This window comes from Centruroides sculpturatus, unplaced genomic scaffold, assembly GCF_000671375.1.
Source record: "Centruroides sculpturatus isolate CEXI.00-Female unplaced genomic scaffold, Cexi_2.0 scaffold58, whole genome shotgun sequence".
NCBI lineage: Eukaryota > Metazoa > Arthropoda > Arachnida > Scorpiones > Buthidae > Centruroides > Centruroides sculpturatus.
Genome location: NW_019384407.1, coordinates 64,035 through 72,999, shown reverse-complemented (window position 1 = coordinate 72,999; position 8,965 = coordinate 64,035). Strand labels below are relative to the sequence as shown.

Sequence of the window (8,965 nt, the reverse complement as noted above, 5' to 3'; positions counted from 1 at the left end):
GTAGTCTAGTATTTGAGATCAGTGTACCTGTTTTCTTTTTCATCTGGTGGTCAACTGTTTGTAATGGTTTTTCTACACTGCTTTTTATGCTTCTTTTTTGTATATTATGCATTTTAACATTTTTATGTACTGTTTTTTCATTTCATCCATGTGGTATTCTTTGCTTTATTTAATGTTTTTGTGTGTTTTGCTGCTGTTTTAATTTTTAGTAGAGAATTATTTGTTATATGGGATAGAAATATCTTGCATAGATAGCATTACTTATAATTGGTGTAAAATAGATACCATGCTATGGACTACACTTTTATTTATCTGTAGAAAAAAAATACAAGTTTACAGAAAATATAGATTAGTGAAAATGTAATAAATTTGATATTTTTTAAATGTATTTAAATGCTTTTTATTACATAAATAATATGTGACAGTCATGAACATGGCAAGTTAAAAATTGTCTTGGAAATTAGCACATGTAATATATTTATGTACACGTGCAATACATTTGTATTCAAGGTTAAGCTCCAAGGAAATAATTGATTACTACTTGATCAATAATTGAAAATTACTGGGTTTTAGCAGGAAAAGTTTTGGCTAGTTCATCTATAGTAAATGATAATAAAAGTTAAAATTATTATGATTATCTGAGATATATTTTTATAAAGATTATTTTTTCATGAATATAATCATTTAAAGTTAATTATTTTTCTTTTATTATTATAGTGGTGCATGAGGATATGATGGCAAGGTAAATATTAAATATTTTCTTATAAAATTTTGCTGTAAATTTTAAGGCAATCAAATTTATTATTATTATTATTATTATTTTTCATCATTCTTAATTATAATCTTAAAATTTATAGGAATTTTAAATTATTGAAATACGGTATATCACACATTAAAATGTGACAAGTTAATTTTATTTCCTAATTTATTTTCTAGTACAGGGCTTTTAAAAAAGACCTGGAAAGTCATTTTCCTGACCAATTACAGATTGTAAGTAACTTTTTAAAAAATTAAATTTCCTTCATAATTTATGGTACAGTAAAACCTAAAATTTAAAATGGAATGAATAAAACAAAAACTTTTGTAAATGGAAAACAAAAAACTTTTAACATAAAGTTACAGTAAAATTGGAACAGTGCAAGTGGAAATCTGTCTGATATAGAAATGGGTGTTTTTGGATGTGAAGAAATGCCAATTAACTCAAATAGAGCAGAAAATCAAAATTCTACTTGTAGACAAATAAATAAAATTGTCTGCAGTTATTGTGGGTCAATGCAGAGCAAGATAAACTATTTGGAGAATAATTTTCGAACCTTTTCAGAGAGAAGTGAAAGGCATGGTGATGGGGAGGGTATAAGTCTTTGTCAATATTCTGAGGCATCATTCCACAAAATTTTGGTTGTTGTTATATACAGTATTAACAACATTATCTTTATAATTTTAATTTTAAGCCAATAATGTATTTTCTTTAAATAATAAGTTGGAAATTTTATTGTATTTTAATCTATATATGTATTTTATATCCTGTTTGTTTTGTCTGGGTGTTCATCAAACAATTGTTAGCTATTGTACAAGATGCCCTTTGCACTCACATCTGGAAGATGTGTGTGTGAATGTGACACTGGGATTGTTTGTTTATCAAACAATGTTGTAAAGGAATTTTGCCTATTTTTCCAATTTTAGGGATCCCTTCTAAATTTTTAGCAATATCAATTAAAAATAATCAAAAGAAACAAATCAGAATAAAAAATTATCAATTAATTGTTATACTATAAATCTTAGAACATTCAGAGGAAAAGATGAAGGGGATGAATGTCATTTCTCCCCTTTTTCAATAGTGTTAGGTGACAGATGTTACTCTATCCACACAATTCATAATAGATCAGAGAAGGAGGACTAAAGAATAACTAATCGTGCTTATTTTTCATTACCTCAATTTCCTTCGGAATAATTGGTTGGTGATTGGTTAGAAAAAAGAATAAAACAAAAGGGAATGACGAAAATCATGCAGAAAGTGAGAGAAAAAGAAAGAGAGGAGAGGAGAGTGAACATAACATCCAGAAAGAGAGTCAGCAAAAAGAGAGAGAGATAAGGAAGGAAAAGAATAAAGTGGAAAAGGAACTGAAAAGAAGACAGATCTTTGAAGAAAAAACAATTATTTTCTTGATATGTTGTGAGTCGCAAAGTTTTGAATACCCTGCTAGTACCCCTGTTTTACTAATAGAAATAGGCTAACTTCTGAGAACAGATTTTATACTTNATTTTACTTTTAGTTTCAGTTTTGGTGTAAAGGCCAAAGTTTTAATTATTATTTTATTACTTTTAAATTTATTATTTTTAGTTTTAATTAACTGACTACCTAATTATGTATAAATACAGATGAATACCCAGTGCATCAATAACTCCCCTTCAAAGATAAGCTGGTCATGCTGGCATACCAAATGACATGTTAATGGAATTTCACTGTACACTCAATCTGAGATGATATGCTGCAATGTCAAAAGTGCTTGTTTGTAATTAAAAATCTTTCAAACTAAACAAGCTTAATGCCGAAAGACAGTTTGGCTTATTCTTAACACAAACTGATTTTACATTACCAATATTATAAAATTTTATTTTTTATTATTAAGTTAGTTTAATTGATTTTGCATTCATCCTCCTGAGAGGCTCATTCTTGTACTTCGAAGTGACTCTTGCCCTCACGCCTTATGTATATGATTTCTTTGGACTCTAAATTGGAGGTGAGTCCAATAATACACATCTGGTGGCAAGATCCTACCTAAAACTCCCAGACTTTATTTTTGATGGCCCCAAGCTCCTACATTATTAGTCTTTGTTGGAATGAACTAGGCGCAAAATCAAATACTTTCAAGAGTTGAAAATTTCTGAGAATAGTACTTGAGAACAAGTAATGAATGTAATTTGTTAAAACAATGAGAACAAGGCAACAGTGCTGCCAATTTGCCTTATACAGAGTTATTAACTAATCAGTACTGAGTATACAAAAACAAGTTGATTAACATTTTGATAATTAGAGATTGAAGTAAATGTTTAATTAGAGTATTCCTTGAAGTTATATTACAAAATATCTTGGTGTCTGCATTACTGTAATGCAGTTTAGAATTTTTGACAGTAGAGAAAGAAACTAGTTTTTGAAACTGGAGTTGGCTTGTTTGCTGTTGTGTGAGCTAATAAGGACTGCATCCAAGAAGTATTTGAATACTTAGCACAAGTTCTAGGGAAGAAGGATAATCTTTTACAGTTGAATACAGTCNAAGAATTGGATGGGGAGATTCACGTCGCGACATGCTTCTGTGCAAGCAGACACGTAACGGGGATGGGCACCTTGACGGGAGGTGCGTCGGACTACTGAGCATGTCTGATTGAAAAACGTCGGACTATCAAGGGAGAGCTGTACATAGAATAATAAATGTAAATGGACTTTGGTTCTCACAATCGAAATAAAAACCACACATTAACCAATAAAACAAATTCGTATTCGATTAATTTTTTAATGCTTTTCTTGGGCACATTGCCTGGTAAAGCGACTTTAATACAGCTAGATGAGCGAGCTAATGACTTGGCTCGTTTCAAACGAAACGGGTTTGCTTATTCAGCTGTATTGAAGCAAGCCACTTTACTAAGCGATATGGCAAAGAATTCGAAGTGTAGTTCAAATTTTTTGCCATAAATTAAAAATTTAAATTTCAGAAAATTCAAAATTAAGTCGTATTTTATTCTTTTTACTTTGAAAAACAAAATGTATTTATATATTATGTAAGCACGATGCTGATTCTGGCATTTGTGAAAATTGCGGTACACAATGCGATTGAATCCATATATATATATAAAGATAAACACCATTCCTTGATAAATATGTAACCAATTCTAAGAAATTCGTATAAAAATATTAAAAATGTGAAGCTATAAATAATTACAGCTCCAAAGAAAAATACAGTAGACCCCCTATAAAACGGGTTCATATAGTTCGGATTCCTGTATGACGGCGAAAAAATTGCGACAGTATTCGTACAAACACGGTAAAAAAAACTAATATAATTCGGTAAAACGTCATCGCCGACTCCTGTCGCAGCAGGATTGGTCGAATCTAGACCAATAGCGGATATTATTGTTGTTGTCGAAACCGTGTTGTATTTATGTATTGTATACTGGCATAATGAAGTGACTTTTCTTCAACACTAGGCAAGTTTCAATCTTTATTCAGTTAGAATACGTGCCGGGCTGTGATTGGCTCATGTATTTAAGGACTTGTAGAAAATGGATTTCGTAAAAACCGGAACGTATCTACCGTGTTATCGGAGGGTCGACTGTATATTTATTGTCCTGAATCAGACGGCGGGATTTCCGAGGCGATCTAAAAGTAATTTTAAAAAACAAAAATGTTGACAAAATATAGCAAAATTTTTAATAAGAGCATAGTAAAAACAGATAAAAGTTTCATTTCGTTGTTTACCGCGTCATTTTACAGCTCCGGGGAATCTACGATCGAATTCGGGTAATCGAAAGATATGAAATTTTTTCATCAGAGATTCATCTCGTATATACGGCTCGGCCGAATCCGCATTGGAGTGGTAAAAATGGACCTCATAGTAGCGACGGAAACGATAAGATATTGGTATTTTAGAAAATATAAATTATTGATAAAACTGATATCGATGAAACACGGTTGCCAAGATTTACTGGCAGCAATGCCCACAGAGAGAAAACGGTTTTAAAATCGCTTTTAATTATATAATAAAACTTGAATTAATACCCAGTACTTAAGTTTTTACAAATTAATCGGAATTTAACGAAATAATAAAATAATACATTAATTAATTTTAAAAAAAAGCTTTTTAAAAAAAAAATTAAATCGAGGAACTAGAGGGTGCTATTTACAGTATCGGACGACCGTTCGTCTGCAGTTTATTTTTGTACGTATCTGCAGTATTAAATACAGTTATTAAAAAAGAAAGAAGGAAAAATAAATAAATAAAGATAAAAACAAGAGCGACGTCGAGATGAAACTTCACGTTAATGTAACGTATTGGTAAGCCATATTCCAATATTTCGTCATATTTTGTAAATACAAAGCACGAATGAATATTTTAATGACGTAATAACGTTAAAATACATCTCTTTGTATTGTAACAATGGTTAAATGTCTTTCGTATTATACCATAAAACATATTTTTTGACATTCCAATAATAACTAAAAATAGAAAATTCAAGGTTAACTGTTCTATTTACTGACAAGGATGAAGAAACTTTTTAATTCAATAGTAAACAAATTTTAAAAAATTAAAAGGACAAATACATAATTTTAACAGAATTTAATAGTTTGCAAAATATATATTTTTTTTATTATATGAGAGGAGTCAAGGAATATCTGTGTCCAGGTGGTGAGTTTGTGCCTCGTAGATGGAGTTTTATGGATTTTCTTTACATGTCTAATGCTTACTGTTAGTGTTACCACCCGTCCGGTTTTTTTTTTTTTTGTTTTTTTTCTTTGCTTGTAAGACTTCTATTCGTACGTGACTCCAATATCCAATAGAGCTAAGTCATCTGAAGTTGTTTTTTCTTAATTTAGTTAGTTACGTTACTCCTACCCAAGTCTCCCTAGTCCCTAACCATAACTGATTTAGAACCAGCATGCACTGCACATTATTCTTCACATTGCAAAATGACATTGCGCATGCGTCAGGAACCTCTGTTCGAACAAACCTCACATGCTGTCAGTGTCAGCGATTTTGAAAAGGTGGCAACACTACTTACTGTAAATGTAGGAAGTCCCATGGAAGGTGTGTTAAGATGCTCTGAATGATGGGTATTGTAGATCCCTGAACGAACAAAATGGTCAAAGGAACTGTACCTGTACGTGCAACCCTTTGTGAGATATTCACCTCCAAAATTTGGTGTATACCATATACCTGTACTACTGCCTGTTCTCTGTGTTGGTTGAGGCAAGTGATGGTGAGCCCCGACTAATGTATGCATAGTTCAGCACCAAGGTGCAAGTGATAGCCGGCCCTGTACCCACTAAAACTACATAACGGAGTACGAGTATTCTGTGAACAGTCTAGTGGGCTACTCGAAGCCAGCATAGTTGCATGTGCTAAATATTTAAATGCCATGATCTTAGCAGAGCAACACAACTCTCAATTGCATGCAACCTGAAAGTAGGTCGATTTCGGAGGCTGTATCATGCTGAGGGTTGCATGTAGAGGTATGGTTTCTTTGACTTTTTTGCTCCAGTGGGTATAGTCTATGGCTCTGGTAAAGTCCCAACTGTCTTGTTCGGATGTGTGATTGTACTGAAGGGATCACTTTTTGGCAGGTCACCTGTGTGTTGTGTTGCTGTATCTCATTTAAACCAAACTAAACCAGGAATATGTGGGGGACCCAAAAATAACCAGATTTTTTGTATAAAAACTTTATTTATTAACTTTTTTATAAAATTCCTTCAGTCACCTTCAAAGTACTCTCCATTAGATGTGATGCACTTGTCAAGTCTTTTTCTGTCCACTGTTTGAAGCATCTCTGGAACTCTTCAACCTTGATATCATCCAGTGCCCTTAGCAAAGCTGTTTTTATTGCCTTTAGATCATCAAAACGCTTCCCTTTTAGATTTTTCTTCATTCTCGGAAACAGAAAAAAATTGCATGGGGCTAGGTCTGGCATGAATACGGAGGGTAGGGGATCGACAGGCCATCCCTGAGAGGCCAAATAGTGGGTCACTCATAAGGCCGTGTGTGTGGGGGGCATTGTTGTGATGAAGGAACCAGTCACCTGATTGCCAAAGTTCCAGGTGTTTCCTTCACACATCCTCTTGCAGATGTCTTAACACTTTTTTGGCGGATTTTTCAACGTTTTCATCGTTTTGAGATGTTGAAGGATGCCAGAACTTTGCAGGTGGAACAAAACAACAGTAAGAGAAATGCAACACTATGCTCAAACGTAAACCTACAAACTTTTGCACAGCTGTTTCGTGAAGGTCTCTACTAATCCCATGTAACGGGAGAACATACTACTACATCTATAAATGGCAGCGTGCTCTCAGTTTGTTTTTTTTTTTTTTTTTGGGTCCCCCTCGTATATGCAATATTTTTATTCCTCATTTACAAAAAAGAAAATTAGAAAATAACTTATATCTACATTAATATTAAATCAAATATTGCTAATCCCTTGCTGATTGGTCACTGTTCTCCATAAATTCTAAAAAATTTCAAAATCATAAAAGTTTGGTTTTTTTTTATTCAGAGCATCATATGTAGGGGGACTTAATTCTTGTTTGTCCAGAACATTCCTGAATTTTTTTCTATTTTTAACCCTCAAAAATAGAATAAGATCTTTAAAATTGACAAAACTTGGTAGTGTAATGATAAATATATTAGAAATAATATATTTATCATTTGATCAACCTCTTTGAGGTTGCTACATTATAAGAATGGCTTAATGAATAGAATTTTTGAACACCTGTATTTTAAAAACTAAAGGAACATATCAACTAAAAGAATTAATTTAAATTTTTGAGTTATATTTCGACTTAAAAAATTAGTCAATTTTATAGTTAAATATTTTTTATATTTAAAAATAAATTTTATTTTTACTCCTTTAGAGTCATATATAAAGAATTTTTGGTAACTTGAAGAAGCACTTGTGGATATATTTATTTATAGAATGAAATTTTAAATAGAACTTTTTATAAGGCTTCTAATGCAGTAGAGCAATTTTATAGAGTTTCTAATACAATATAACTAATTTATAGGTCAATATATGAATAACTTTAAAAAATTAATCTGCATTTAGTCATTTTTAGATCATTTTTCACTCCTAAAACTTCTCTGGTTTGGACAATAAGTGATAGGATCACACTAAACTTACTCCTATTTCTTTATATGGCAACAACTCAACTTTCTGCTTTATGCTATTGTACAACCTGATGAACACATCCATGATGAACAACATTGAAAAGATGAGAATAAGCACATTTGCACATTATTATCATACATTAGTTTTGTACCTAGTATACTGGTGGTTATGATGTATTATAGTACTCAGCAGGCTTAAAGCCTGCCATTCTAAGAAAAAAATGCATGAAGAAGCCTGTTCACAAAGTTCACTTGTAGCCTGCATCCAGAAAAGGTTGCTCATCATTGGTCTAGATCGGTGGTTCTTAACCAGTGTTCTGCAAACCTACTTACAAAGTTCCACGAAAGAAAAGATTTTAAGTTTTTATTCATATTTATTCCCATTGCTATATTTGTAGACAATTTCATGTTTTTATTTTATTCAGTATATTAAAGTTTATTAGTTTATTGCTTCATTGTTTGCTGAGAATAGTAAACATGGAATTGCTTATCAATTTTTGAATATATTATGCTAATGCTCCATGTAATAAAAAGTATATGAATGGTGTTCCATGGCTTCAGAAAGGTTGAGAACCACTGGTCTAGATAATCATAATTTGTGCAATATGCTGTCTGATGAATGTCTAATAGACATTATACTTGTATTACGCAAAGATGTAACCATTTCTGAGTGTGAATCACCTGCATTGCTGATGGTTTGCATAGACTTAGCTTAAGTAGTTAGGTTACCATAAAAATGCATAGCCCAAGATTGTATTTTTATTGTGATAACCAAGATAGCAACACATTATTGTGCAAGGATTGCCATACCGATATTCTTGTATATTGTATGCTGACTAGTAATCACATGACAATCTATATATATAAAAATGAATGTATGTCTGTGTGTGTGTCCTATGTCCTTCATGCATTACCACACCGTTTATCCGATTGCCGTGAAACTTTGGGAAGTTGTTTAATATACTCTGGCGAAGGTTTGTGGCATAGTACGATTGCCATAAAACTTTGGAAAGTTTTTTTAATTTTTTAATACACTCCCGCGAAGTACATTTATCCTACGATAGATGGCGCGCGTTTACACGAGCATTCGCGCA

General features: G+C 32.1%; 1 long non-coding RNA gene across 1 annotated transcript in view; it reads left to right on the top strand.

The window, feature by feature from the left end:
- Positions 1–8,965, top strand: part of LOC111618906 — an 18,583-nt gene that overhangs the window by 4,837 nt on the left and 4,781 nt on the right. The window contains exons 2-3 of the long non-coding RNA XR_002755652.1: positions 718–742; positions 937–990. This is a non-coding gene — a long non-coding RNA (uncharacterized LOC111618906). The remainder of the gene's footprint in view (positions 1–717; positions 743–936; positions 991–8,965) is intronic.